Source organism: Camelus dromedarius, chromosome 9 (genome assembly GCF_036321535.1).
Source record: "Camelus dromedarius isolate mCamDro1 chromosome 9, mCamDro1.pat, whole genome shotgun sequence".
Taxonomy (NCBI): domain Eukaryota; kingdom Metazoa; phylum Chordata; class Mammalia; order Artiodactyla; family Camelidae; genus Camelus; species Camelus dromedarius.
In genome coordinates, this window is record NC_087444.1 from 463,883 (window position 1) to 478,065 (window position 14,183).

General features: G+C 48.9%; 1 protein-coding gene across 6 annotated transcripts in view; it reads left to right on the forward strand.

Moving 5' to 3' along the window:
• Positions 1-14,183, forward strand: part of LRRC8D (leucine rich repeat containing 8 VRAC subunit D) — a 92,405-nt gene that overhangs the window by 2,477 nt on the left and 75,745 nt on the right. The window contains exon 1 of one of the 6 annotated variants that reach the window (XM_064488682.1): positions 334-542. The exons of the other annotated variants lie outside the window; for them this stretch is intronic. The gene's annotated coding sequence lies outside the window, so the exon portion shown is untranslated. Of the gene's footprint in view, positions 1-333; positions 543-14,183 lie in introns of those variants that run through there. 6 annotated transcript variants of the gene reach the window in all.

The following is a 14,183-nucleotide window of genomic DNA, read 5'->3' on the forward strand; positions in this document are numbered from 1 at the left end:
GCCAGGGAGTGCCTCTGTCTACCGAGGTGGAAAGGGTGTTTGGAACCAGCTGGGAGTGCTGTGTGTGCTTGGAAAGGGGGAAAGAGCACTGTTAGGGGAAGCTTCGAGGTTGGCCATAGGTCAGAAACAGGTCTGCCTGGCTGGCGCAGAGAACATGGCTGATGAAGGGAGGTCGGGGGCATCTGGTTAGTGGGAACTTTGAACCACACAAGTCAGCAGTGTTAATCATTTGCCTCAAGAAAAGTAGTTCTCAACAGGGGGTGATTTTTGTCTCCCAGCAGACTTTTGGCAATGTCTGGAGACATTTTTATTTTTGCTTGTCCTGGCTAGGAGGCAGGTGCTACTGACACCTGGTGCACAGAGGCCAGGGGTCCTGCTAAACACCCTGCGGTGTGCAGGACATGCCCGCGGCAGAGTTGTCCTGCCCAGAGTGTCCCTGTCAGAGCCAGGGCGGAGAAACCCCGCCTCGACAGGGAAGGTAAAGGCTGCTACAAGGTGGACTTACATCTCAGAACAGGTCTTGAAGGAGGAGGTGTTGACAGGTGAGGAAAGATGCTGAGGTTCGGAAGCAGGTCTAGGATGCTTCGCGGTGCTCAGGCCCGAAGTGATTAGGATCTGGGCAAACCCTAGTCAGAGGAAGGGCATTTCTGAGAGATCATGGCAGCAGGGCAGTGTGGCAGGGTCGGGGCGTCCTGGAACCAGACTGGGGTTTTAGAGAAGTCTTGGTCTAGCTTCTTTGCTTTAGTGCCCTTCTTACACTCGCGAGGCAGCCTCTGTTTAAACACCCCCAGGAGCAGGGACCTCTGTACTTGTGAAGACTTGTCATCGTATCTTTGGATTGTGTGTGTGGTGACTATTGGAGCTGAAGGCTGCCTCCTCAAAACTTGGTTCTGTTGACTCCATTCCTCTAGAACTGCCCACTTCCCCAGGACAGCTCTTGGGATGTGCAAAGACAGTGTGACGTCCCCCTCCCCCATTACTGTTCCTCAGTGCAAAATCACCTTTCCACAGTTCTGCGTGGGGCTTGGCTCCTAGGTGTCATCTCAGCTTGTCGTCCTCTCTCAGGGAGAGCCCCGGCGTCTGGAAGTGAGTGTGGTGATCGAGACCTGATCTGGTCCACGAGGAGGACAGCAGGACAGCTACTGTCTGAGACCAGGGCGTGAGCGTCTGCTCACCACGGCTCAGTTTACAAAGCTGCCGAGCAGAGATACTTGTGTGAACTGCTCCGTCCTGTGTCCACTGTGCAGACCTGTGTATGTGTATGTGAAGTTGAGTGGATGTTCTCTGTTTTTGACCCTGTTCAGTTCTCTCCTGTTTGTTCTGGTCCAGTCTCCAGGCCTTTTGAGATTTTAAAATCTTAATTCTGCCTTCTTAATCATATGAGAAAGGAGGGAGGGTTGACTTTGCTGAAAGCTTTGTAGTCGCCAGTATTGACACTTCATGGAACCCAGTAGTTGGGCGCTGCTGGTCCTGCTTGAGAGCTGGGGTGCTAGGTGGTGGAGGCGAATTCCAGGGCTTGCTTGGCCCCAGGTTTAGGGGCTTCTGAGAAATTCGTGTTCGTGGCCAAGCTCCATGTTTGCGCCTGGGGGTGCCCTTTGGAAACTGAGTCTGTTGCAAGCTTCTGAAATCTGTGTCCCATCCTCTGGGGTCTTTGCAATTCCGTTTAGACGTCTGGAAGAGAATCTCTAATATTCTTTGCGAGTCTGAAGCTTCCAGGTCAGAGTTACTTTTGAAATTTGTGAAGAGGTAGACGGGGTAACTGACACTGGCAAAAGCCACTATGTATGAAGGTGGTTCCCACTCGGGCTAAGCTGGGTTTTTTTTTCTTTTTCTTTTTTTGCAAATGTGCCTGAAATTAATCAGTGACAGCTTTACATTTGGGGAAGGAGAGGGGACTGGGGCTTAGAGACGAGCCTTTTTCCCAGAACTGAGCTTTAGCTTGTCGTTGGTATAATGTCATACTTACCAGATTTCATGTCTTCACTGAGAAGACGTTAGAAAATCACCATTCTCAGATGTCCTTTGAAGCAGGCGGGTCAGAGATCCTAGGTAACTTAGTGCCAAGTTCTCCACGTGTTCTAGATCGATCTAACAAGCTGGATCTGAGTAAATTACCTGGCTTGGGTGGTAGCCACGCAGCAGTGTTGAGAGAGCGGGAACAGAAAGCCAGACCTCACAGCAGCGTGGCCTCTGTTGTGACTGCCCATAGTGCCCCAGTCCGTTGCTGGTGTGTGGCCTGTCCAGGTGGTACAGTCTGCTTGTCCTCACTTCTGTGTGGGTCCACGTGGGAAACCTGGCTGTGCCCTCTGGAGATGAAGGATGTTCCTATGAGAAGGGATGCTTTGCTTAAGGGGGGACATACTTGAAAACCCTTAGAGATTGTCCTTTTGCACTTTCAAAGGCTGTGTCAAAGTTAAAGTCACCTTGGAGTTAAGGATGTGGTGTATCATTTTGAGTAGAGAGAGAATTGCATAGATGGGAGTGATCACCACTTGAAGTTGATGAGTTAGGTGAGAAGATTGAGGCACGGGGAGGGGAAGGGAGGACCGCAGCTTAAACATGCAGTGACCGGGCAGGCGTGAGAACCCATCTGCCTTAGAGACCACAAGTCAAGGCTGAGGAGGAAGATTTCTCTGCTTGGAGGCATGTAGACAGTGGGTCCCTTAGGTCTTGTTTACGTAATTGATCCAAAAGCAGGGGCACACAGTGGAATTGCTAGGTTTGCAGATGATGGTAAGCTCTCTCTGAATTACGAAACAGCCAACGGTGGAGGGGGGAGGTTACTGCAGGGAAACCGTACGAGGATGTGTTAATCATCAGAAGACTTGCAGGTGAGTTTCTTTGTGGGCAAATCTGAGGTCAGGTATTAAGTGAGAAATTATGGGACCGTCATAGGGCGGTTTTGGTGGGAACAGCCAGGAAAGGACTTGGAAAGTACTTTCACAATGTTGCCCCAAACTTGTTGCAGGTTAAAAAGGACAGGAAATGCTAAGCTTCTTCAAAAAGAGTTTGGCAACAAAACAGAAAACTCTATCTGAACTGACTTTGTACTGTGCTTTGTTCAAAGCATGGGCACCTGACTTTAGGCAAGACACCAGAGCAGGAATGACACTGTGATGGTGCCTAGAAAGTCTGCAGTCCTGCTGGAATGGAGGCTCCCTGAGGACAGGGCCTTGCCCATCTGTTTTTCTGATTGAAAATAGCAGGGTTTCTAGCATCTGGAAAGAAGACGGCTGGGAGGAGATGACAGTGAAGCCTGTGAAGCCGCTCGGGCAGGGACACAGGTGACTGGATGGCTCCCTGCCCCAGCAAGCCTGACACGCTGTTTCGCTCTCCTGCCTCCCTGCCTGCCAGCCCACTACTTGGCCAGTGCGTGAGGGCAGGGCGGCATCTGTCTTGCGCTCCGCTGGTTTCCTAGCGCCCCGCCCATGGCAGGCCCTCCTTCATATTTGATGTCTGAAGGAACGAGTGAGGAGGTATACCTACCTGAAAGCTTTATAAGGCATAAATTCGGGACAAAATGCAAAAAACAAAAGGGAGGGGCACAGGTTCTTCTTAGCCCTGGGAGGCGTCAGAGCCCGTCTGGGGAGCAGTTTAGAGTCACGTGCGCCCAGACCCTCCCTCACACCTATTGGATCGGAGTCTCTGGGAGTGGAGTTCTGTTTTGAAGAGTTCTTTTCACCCCCAGGTGGTTCTGACGTGCAGTCCAGACCGAGAACCGCCGTCTCACGTGGTGGGTGGCGTCATCTGTGATACCATCTTACGTACGGAGAGGCTGGTGCTGACTGAAACACCTTCAGAAAAGTTCTGGAACGTCTGTGGCTGACGGGCTCCCAGCTGGTTATTAAGACAAACACTGAGCTTTTAGGTACATCTGTGTCCCTGGAAGGCAGTGGCCGAGACAGCAGAGGGTCCACCGTGTGGCCCTTGGTGCCTCTGTGCGGTGCTGCACCCTCGTTGGATGGCGTGACGGGCCACCCCGCAGGCCTTTCCCGAGTGGGTCCATAGTGACAGTTACACCAGCCTGTGGGAAAATAAGAAAAGGGCCATGCAGCAGGCTTTTCAGGTTTTAGTGCTAAATTTGTTCAGTTTAGGGTTTTTTTGTTGTTTATAAAATCTGGGCTGTCCTTCCTACTCGGAGGGGTTAATCCCCCCCACCCCCCTTTTATGAAAGGATGGTGATGGTTTGCTTTTTAGTATCATTTCTTGGTCACCTAAACCTGGCAACTTTGTAACAGTCTTCTGCAATTTTACTGGCTTGTGACGTGCACAGTCAGGGGGTCACTGCTTCTCTGAGGTGGTCGGGCGGTCTGTGCCCTCCTCCTGCCACCTGCTGCTGGGGAGGGCTCACAGATGCCAGAGTTAGATTCTGTTTGGAAATTTGCTTTCCTAAGTGTTCCTTTTGACTTTCTTTCCCGGCTTGCTGGTAATAGTTAGGAACATGGCCAGAGAAGGCTTCACTTCCCCAGCAACCCATAAATCCCACTGCTGAACCTCAGCCTTGACCGATCACCAGCACTGCAGGGAATTCCGAAGCAGGGAGAAGGAGGGAAGCGAGCGACAACCCTTCTCTTTGAAGGGTGTTGCCACCAGGAGGCCGTCTCTGCAGGCCTCACACAGGGCAGCCAGGCGGATCCGCGCCAATCACACTGGGCTTGAAGCCCCATCAGGCAGAGGCTCTTTTCTCCGATTGTTCCCCATGGAGTAAGATTTTACAATCAGTTTATTACCAAGTTTAGCTAGTTTTTTTCAAACTCAACTGGTCAAGAAGTAATTGGACAGCGTATGGAACTGTTAATAATAACCATCATTCATGAGGCATTTACGGATTGTCCAGACCTATGCCCTGGACTTTACATGCGTTCTCATTTAATCCTCAAAACAGCCCTAAGTGGTGGAGGGATTTGTTCCCACTTTGCAGACGAGGTAACTCTGGCTTGAGGTGTTACGTGATTTGAAAAAAAAAATCACAAGAAGTTATGGAGGTAGAATTGAAACTAGTCTTGTTTATTTCAAAGCTGATTCTCTGACGTACCGTAATCTTCTCAGGTTTCTCTGTATTTATAGTACAATTTCTGTTAAAATCTGATGTTTTTAAAGATTTTTTTCCTTTTTTCTTGATTTTTGTCCTTGTTCTTTCCACATAAAGGGGTTTATACCATCCCTGCTATTTGATAGTCCCACTTTAAAAAATTTGGGGGGGGTGTAATTAGGTTTTATTTATTTTTTAATGGAGGTGCTGGGGATTGAACCCAGGACCTTGTGCATGCTAAGCACGCGCTCTACCAGTGTACCTTCCCTCCACCCTGAGAATCTGATTTTGAAGTGTAAAGGGACCTTACAAGTCCTCATTTATGGCTCAGATCCCAGACGTGGGAACACAGCTGAGAAGAGGGGAGCTGCGGTGGCACCCAGCTTTGCAGGTGTCCGGGCCAGTGTCTTCGTCAGTGCACGGTGGTTTTAGAAAAAACCACATGAGTAAAAGTTCACCCTAGAATTTAGAGAGTAATTTAAAATCTCTTGTTTTGGTGCCTTCTCACACCCTGTTCTCTTTTAACGTCAGCATGGGTGACAGGATGCTGCTGGCACTTCGTGCACGCTGAGCGCCCCCCTCCAAGCTAGACCTGCCCCTGCAATACTGCTGTGCACAAAAATACAAAGATGTGGCTAACGTTTGTTAACAGGTTTTGTCCAAAAGTTTGCTGAATAAATGCTATGAAAATATGTGCAGTTAAAAACATATCATCATCCATATCCTCTAATTAAAGGGCAAATGAACAGCCGAATATCTATATATTCACAGTCTGTTTTATTTATAGATTTATTATGCTCAGGTATAGTCATTTCAGTGGAGTTAATTCATTCTGTTTGAGTTTCTACTTTAACAGTTTTATTTTTCATATTAATATTTAGCCAGTAATAAAGTCCAAATTGGGGAGTGGTCTGCAGTGTTCACAGCTTACGCAAGTGAACCCGCTTTCTATACACAGACAGAGAGAGACAGAAAGGGGAGAGAGAGGCCTTCCCCTCTCTTTAACTTAGTCCTTTTCAAGTATTTCTCTATTACGGGGCATTTTCCTTACTACTTAGTGCTAAGTCCTTTTCCTTATAAATTTTTTGTACCTGGAAAATTCTGTACCAAGCAGAAACTTTATAAGTACATCTGTTAATTTCTGCACTAACCAGAGATGGAGAGAGAGAGTTAGGGTCGGATACTCGCTGTGGCCTGGGGTTGGAGGCCTCAGACACACACCAAATCCTGCCTGAAGTGGAGAAGATCGATGGCAGCTGGTGCTCAGCCTCGGGGCCAGCTGATCAGGAGGGACTAGGGGGTGGCCCCGGGCTGAACTAGAAAATGCAGGTCCTGCCTAAAGGGGCCTGTTTAACAGATCTGTTCAGTTGTTGCCGTATGGAAATGTGGGGCAGTCTTCACAGATCTTCTGATTTTTCACTGTAAGCCAGAAATCTGGATTACTTAAAAATCTCCTGATTTTGAAAGATCAGCTAACTCAACATTTTAAATAAGAACTTCCTGAGCAGACTGAACAAAACAGCTTTGTGGACTGGATGCAGCCTGCGAGTGCAGGCCCTTAGAGGTGGACAGCCCTTCAGCTCGGTAAGCAGAGGCACAGGGTTTGAATAAAAGCAATAATACACTTTCAAAAGGTTGAAAGAAATCAAACCTTAATGTCATGGTTTTGTGTCCTGCACTTCCCTCCCCCGACACACGCGCTTGTAATGGTAACAATTTCTGCCCTTTAAATTTGGTGCATTGTGACTGGAGTGGATGCATTTGAAGGGGTTTCCTGCCCAAAGGAGTAACAGAATCAGGGAGAGATAGGTGGAGTGTGGAGCATGGGGAAGGAAGCTGGAGGAGAGCACGTGGGTGTGGGCGGCAGGCGGGTGCAGGGACAGAGACCCAAGGTGGGGTGAGGAGAGAGAAGAGGACGACTTCTGTATATATTAAGGGGGATGTGGATGTGGTCGGGAAGAGAAGAGGAGTCCTTGCATGAGAAGGGAAAATTGTGACCCAATAAATATTTAGAACTAGTGCAGAATCTGTGTGGGTGGGCGCTGGGCTACTGCTTTGCCATCCCTGGTGTGCACGTTAGCTTGTGTTGTGGCTTCTGCCAAAGGAGAATTGGAGCGAGAAGGAAAAGAAAGGGTTTGTGTTGGGAAAGGAGAGTACGGAGTGAGGAAAGGAAGAGGGGACTAGGGAACAGCTGACATCACGCTGAAAATGTTTCCATTGTGCAAACCAACAGCCTTCCCCCCACCGCGCCCCCAACCACAGCATCGTTTGAGGGAGTGTGCGTGTAGCCTCCTACGTGTGGTGGCCCCCAGCTCCCAGGTGGCTCTGGGCACCAGCTTGTTTTGCTTTGGGGGCTGGTGTGCTCAGCACACGTGGAGCCGTGCCCACAGCCCCACTGGGTGACGTTAGCTGCATCCGCCCCCCCCCCCCCCCCCCAGGGCATGCTGCGCTGCTGGGAGAGCCTTGCAAACTGAGTTTGAGCCCCTCTCCTGTCTGGGCGCCCCTGGGAGGGCACGACCGCAGAGCTGTACTGTGACCCTTCCTTCTAGGGCCCCTGTCTTAGTTTTACCTGCCCTCCTGGGGAGAGTCCTTCATTGTCGAGTATAATCTGTCGGCTGTGCGCCCTCTGGAAGAAGAGCGGTGGTGTTTTAGCAGACCGCTGTTACTAGCCGAGTCTAGACTTCTGACCCGAGAGGGGATTTTTAAAACCATTTTTCTCTTAATCATCCCAAGTACGGCACACTGTTCCTGGAATTCCAGCGTTTTCTGGGAAAGAAACCTTTCGATGCATCAGCAGGTCTCATCCCAGTCCTGAGGACTGTCATCCCCGTGCGATTCGAACCCCGTCTTTCTCAGCTGGTGTAACTTTAAATTTTTAACATGTTGGTTGCTCTCAGAATATAAAGTGCATTTAAAGAATGTTCCCCTGTGTTAGTTTACTGCAATAAAGGGTCTTTGTCTTGTTCTGTTTTTCTCAGTATGGAAGCCCGCGTGTAGAATTGAGGGGATGGGTGCACACTTGCTTGCACTGTTACTGGGAAGGAGGAAGATTCTTCAGATTCCACTGTTTGTTCTTCCAGGGACTCCAGTCCACAGATGGAAGTCCTGGAAAATCCTATCAGGAAGTGAAACTTGTAAATAATCTTTGTGCGGGTTTGGGGCATTATGGATTAACACGTACAAGAAGTCTTCTTTAACCTTATAAAATACACTGTAAAAAGAACACAATTGTAGAGACTCATCCAGCCTGGAAATAACAATAGGAGACACTTGCATGTGCCCGGCGCTGCTTGGAGCCCTTTACACGTATAGCTCGGCTGTCCCTCGGCACGGCCCGCTCTGAGCGGGGGACGCAGAGGCCCAGCTCCCGCCACCACGAGCGGCCGAGGGTGTTGGGGCCGCGGAGCTCCCAGGGCAGGGCCGAGGCGGGAGCCCGGGCGGGCGTGGCTCAGAGGCCCTGCTTTGGAGGCTGTGTTTTGGCCTCTGTGCTCTTCTCGCAGCAAGGATCACATGTGGTTTTTAGAAACTTCCTGTGCTTTTCCCATCACCTCAGCTCTAAACTCAGGACCAGAGTTTGATTCAAAAAAAGAAAAAATCCTCCTCCTTCCCTAAGGCCTGCTCCTCAAACCGACTGAACAAACCGCGTTGTCAGGAGACAGCCTCTGTCGGGAGGGGAGAGCCGAGGGGCCCGCTGCCTGGAGCGCTGCCGACACCAGACGGCCCGCCGTTCCTGGGGCTGCAGGCGGGGCCACGACGCCGTGGCGGCCCCACTCTTGGCACCAGGACTGTCTTAGGAGCACGGGCGCTTTACCTCCACCTTCACAGCTGGTGGATTTGGCGAGCCTCTGAGACTCAAGGTGGCCTTTCATGCCTCCCCGAGGGCGGCGGGAGATCCTGCCTTCTGGGCCGGCTCTCTTCCCTGCCCACCATGTGACCTTGCATTTCTTAAGACCTGGGTTTCGTCCCCTGCAGGTGGTGGAGGGGATGAAACAGGCAGTGGGACTGGTTTGCTGAGAGTCTGGACGAGAAGCTCTTGCACATGACGATGTTTTATGGACGGGGTGGCTGTGTGTGTTGGGCAGCTGGGGACCGGCGTGTCCTTTGTGAGTCTGGGCAGTCCTTCCCGTGGGCGAGGGGCGCCTGGGATGCGTGGGGGGCGTCAGGAAGCTTTGCGTCGACCTGAACGTCTCTGATCTCCAGTCCTCTCCTTACCTGCATTGCAGTGTGGACGGTGATGTGGGTGTCGACTCAGTTCTTGGCCCAAACCCCTTTTCCTTGGTTTTCCTCCCTCCTGCTTTGGGCTCGCCTCCAGTTTGCCTACAAAGTGCCATTTGTTGTGAGGGTGAAGCAGGCAATTCTCTGGGCAGCGACACTGTGGCTGCAGGCAGTTACTGTAGTTCAAAGCAAAAAGCCAAGTTGGAGTAGGAGGGACAGACAGGGCTTGTCTGTTAGAATTTTGTACATTGATTTTTGAAGAAAAGAAAGGGGATTAAGAGATGACTTCTCAATAGAAATATTATGAAATGCCCTTCGTAACAGGACAAAATTGGGCAAGGAGAAAGGGCTTTAAGAAATCACTGTTTATTACTTTGAAATCAAGTGCTTTTTATTTTTCTGAGTGGAAGCAAAGGCTTTTGAGCGCTTAACGTGTCTGCATGTCCGCAGTGCAGCCTCGCAGGCTGGGGAACAGACGGCACTGATAAACGACCCTAACAGCAGCGCCCACGTAGGTGCACTTCAGGTGTCCGCGGTGGGCCAGACGCTTTCTGTGTTTTCGTCCTCACGTCAGTCGTGAAGGTGGGGATCGCTTTTTGAGTGCCTCATTCAAAGATTACAAAATTGAGACTCAAAGCATTGAAATAACCTGCCGAGGGTTACAGTGCGCGTGAGTACCTGGAGGAGCTGTCTCTCATCCACAGTGGGAGAAATGAGTAAGATGGGCCCTGCTTTCTGGCGGAACCAGCATGTAATTCAGTGCAGCGTGCCACGTGTACTGTAATTTCTGCAGGAGCTAAGGTTTTTGGACATTTGGTTTTTTGGACATTTTGACCAGAAAGATCAGAGAAGATTTCACAAAGAAAAATAACTTGGCAGCCTGGCCTTGAAGGATGAGAAAGAGGGTGTGTGGTAGGGAAAGGGTGGGGGAGCTGAGGGAGAGTCGGGAGACATAAAAGCAGCATGTGATGTGTTTGGGGAATGATACTGTGACAGAGTCAGGGATGTGGAGGGGAGGAGGGCAGAAAGTAGTTTGGGACAGATCACAGAGGGCCTCAAGCGTTCTGCTAAGGAATTTGGACTTCATTCCATTGCCTTTGAAGGTTATTCCATTAAAGGTTCTTGGGAAGGGAAATCCTTTGCTCTAGTCTCTGGCGTCCGTTGCTGATTCTGGAGTCAAGAAAGGAGTAGGGTGTCTGCAGCAGAGGTGCCCCGACCAGGCTGCAGCTAGGGTCACCCGGGAGCTTCTTAAACATACAGATTCTGGGAACACCCCACCCCACCTGCACTCCCCAGGAGACACTGTGTTTAAAAGCCCGTGGGTGATTCAGAGTGCCGTCAGATAAGGGAATAGTGCTGTAGGCATTCTGAGGCTGGCTGTGAGTTTGTCCTTGTGCGGATGATTTTTAAACCATAGGAGGGGGGCCGGCAATCAAACCTTGGGGAAGTCTGTCTATTTAGACTTTATCGTTTGCTTTGATTCTCTGTAGATATTAAATAATCTCATAGCACCATCACTTTCACACCCGTGTTCCCGTTCATGTCTGGAATTCAGTATCGCTCTAATTTGTTTGCCTTTGTGCTAAGCACCCCACTCCCTTTTTTGGAGGGCGTATTTTGAAGGAAACAGAACATAACATGTGGGGCTTCCGTGGTGACTGTCTCTTCATCGACAGCCCCTCATAGAGCACGAGCTGCGGAGTCCGCCGCCCGCAGCGTGGCGGCCGCAGGGCTGGCGGCTCAGGTCTTCAGTCTCTGGGAGCTGCGGGAAACGATGCTCACTTGTGTTTCCTGGGACCCAGCGTGAAGTTAGGCCATTTTTTTTTCCAGATGTCACAGACCTCTCTTACTCCCGTTTCTTGAGTTCTAAATCAACTACTCAACTTTTAAAGTATAATTTTTGCTGGGAAGGCAAATAGTTCTACCAAGGGAGAAGTGATTTCTCAACATTAAAAAAATTAGAAATTATAATTTATGCTTAAAAAAATAATGTTAGTCCAAGTTTCAGCTCTCTTTGCTCTTCCTTCTCCGCTGTCCTTTATCCTGCCGTGTGTTTGCAAATCATTCTCATGACCTTCTGCCTGTGCGGCATATTTGTAGTGGGGCCAGATTATACATACACCACTGACTTTTTTATCTGATCTCTAAATTCAGCCTTTGAGCCCCTTCATTGCTTTGAGTTTTGCTAACAAAGTCTTCTTGTTGAAAGAAATACTATTTCCCATGGAACTTTACTGCTGGCATGTGGAATGATAGGATCATGCTTTTTGGAGTTCAGACTGAGGGGCCTAAGGTCGTAAACATTTCCAGTTTGCTACTGCTTACTTCACTTAGCTCAGCCTTGGCATCTCAGGTCCAGAGGCAGTTCCCTCCCAGTGGGCATCCTCAGCCCCTCCCTGAAAATTAAAGGGAGCACAAAAATGAGACCGAATGTCCTGTTTTTCTTCACCGCTCTGTTAATTTAGCTAAGTCAATTGGCTTGCCCTCATTTGCCCTTTTTCACACCTCCCCAAATTAATGTTTTGTGCAAATTTGATTATAACAATGCGAACAATTTCTAAGTTACTTTTGAATACAGATTGAATACCGTTCCTTGTGGCCCTTTTCTTCATCCACTAGTGGATGTATCCAGTCTGTTTTTTTTTTCCCCCAGCCTGCTTAACTCCTGCGTGGTTCTTATAGCCACGTAAGTTTCAGTGGATTTAGTGATCCTGATTGTCTGGGACACCGTATCAAATGCTTTATCAAGATCAAAGCATGGGGAGTTCATGGCATTCCCTTCCCTTGCCAGTTCAGTTGACCTGAGCCAGGCAAACCTGGAGCCTTGCAGTCGAGGATTCTGGTCAAGGAAAGGCAGCAGCCCTCCTTCCTGACTTTGCAGCAGATCTCTGTTCCTTTCTTTTCAGTATTCGTTTATTCAGCAACATGTAGCAGGACCTGCATCCTTGACCCTGTGCAACCAGTGGTTACATTCTTGCTGCAGACAGGAAAGCGTCTGAGCCTTTCAGTCCTCCCCTCCTGCCGTGTCGTGGGGCTGCTCCCCTTGAACTTGCACGCTGCAGACAGCAAGCCCGGGCCAGCTGTGCCCCGGCGGTGGCGAAGCGCGGGGTCAGGGTGGACTGTGGCCAGCCAGCTGCCGAGTTCTGGGCTTTGCTAGCAGTGCTACTCAGGCAGATTGCTTAAGGGCCTGTGTCTGTTTCCTGATCCGTAAGATGGAGGCAATGGTAGTTCCTGCCTCATAGAGTTGTTGTCAGGAATAAAGTGGTTGGAATTTGTTTAGCTAGGTTTAGTTTAAAAATTGATGAATAATCTTTTAAAGGTTTGTAATAGCTTTTCTGGATTTTGCAGGCACTTTGTTTTTCTTTCACACTTTTTGCCTTAGTCACTCCACTGCAGGCAAAGGGAAGGAAAGGAAAATCAAACTGTCCATCTTTGCCTCCTCAAATTACTTGTAAATTGCTTTTCTTCCTTAGGACGCCGTTGTGATAGATAATTGAGAATTGATGATGTGCTCAGCGGACAGTGACGTGGGACTTACTCCCTATCAGCTCATATATTTTGCCGCCTTCTGATGTGTAATTATACAAAAGTTTATGTATTTTTAAAATTCTTTCAAGAACGTTATTTTCTTAATAATGAACATTTTATTTATTTGACTTGTTAAGACAAATTCTTTTAAATTGTTGGATTTTTAATGCATTATTTTTAAATGGATGTCCAAAGAGAATTAAAAACCTTTTTTCAGTAAGGAAGCAGAAATACCCACTATAGAAGATGAATAGACAAAACATGCCTTCTTAAGAAAAACGTCGTATAGGACAGTGGTTAGTCTACACAATACACACCTTGATTAACAGTCGGTAAATAACTCAAGACTGTTCATCGCTAGCAGTCTGTGCCGGAACAGTTTGAATGCTCTTAACTTACGTACAGGTTTTGGCATTTAGTCAAATCTTTATGGCTTCTTGCTAACCCTTCATATTTATGCTCACTAAATCACAGTACATCAGAAATCATGGCACACTTTACGTATATATTCATGTACTAACTAAAGAATGAGAGAGGAAACTTGGAAAAACATGTATTAAGATTTTGTCCATCACAGTCTGATTGACCAGTGGATCTGTTTTATTTATTTTATTAACTACTTTTCAGCTGCCACCTAAGAACATTTAATTTTTTATATTTATATAGAATGTATTTTTATTTATAATAAAATAATTTAACAATAATTTATATCCACACATTACTAGGGTTTGAAAATCAGTTGGCCTGTTGCAAATACATGTTTATAGTTCACACGTCACAGAAGCTTGGCCAGGCGATGAAGTGTCATGATGCAGTGAGGGAGAACATTCCAGGTTGTGTTAAAAGTGAGATTCTTCTGAGCGAAAGGTGTGCAGCACAGGGTAGTAACTCCACGGCCAAAATGCACCCACTCACTTCTCTTCAGTTATAGAGGAGGAGCAGACCCAGGGGGAGTTTGAGCTCCAATAGCTGCTGCTTTGAGAGAAGGGACTTGGCAGCCGTGCGCTCCACCCCTAACACAGCGACCACGGCTCCTCCCCGCAGAGGCCGCCCTGGGAACTCGGGGAGGCGGGGCATGTGTGGGTCCTGTGCATGTGTGACCCGCTCTGGCCAGGTGGGTGAGTCGATGTGTGTGTGTGTGTGGAAGCACTGAGCTGAGGGACCTCGGAGCTCAGGCCTGCGGCCGTGCTGGCTTGTGTTTCTGGCGTGTGGCTGGTGCCCAGCGTCATGCTGCAGGCTGCCGCTCTCCGTGCTCTCCTTCTCGACTTGCTCAGGACCAGAACTGCGCCCACAGGGAGCCTGGGCTCGCTCTGCAGGCAGGTTTTCTTGAAAAGGTGATGTGCTTCCCCTTTCTACATGTTTTGCCGTGGGAAACGACATGCTGGCTCCCTGAAGACGGCTAATAGCC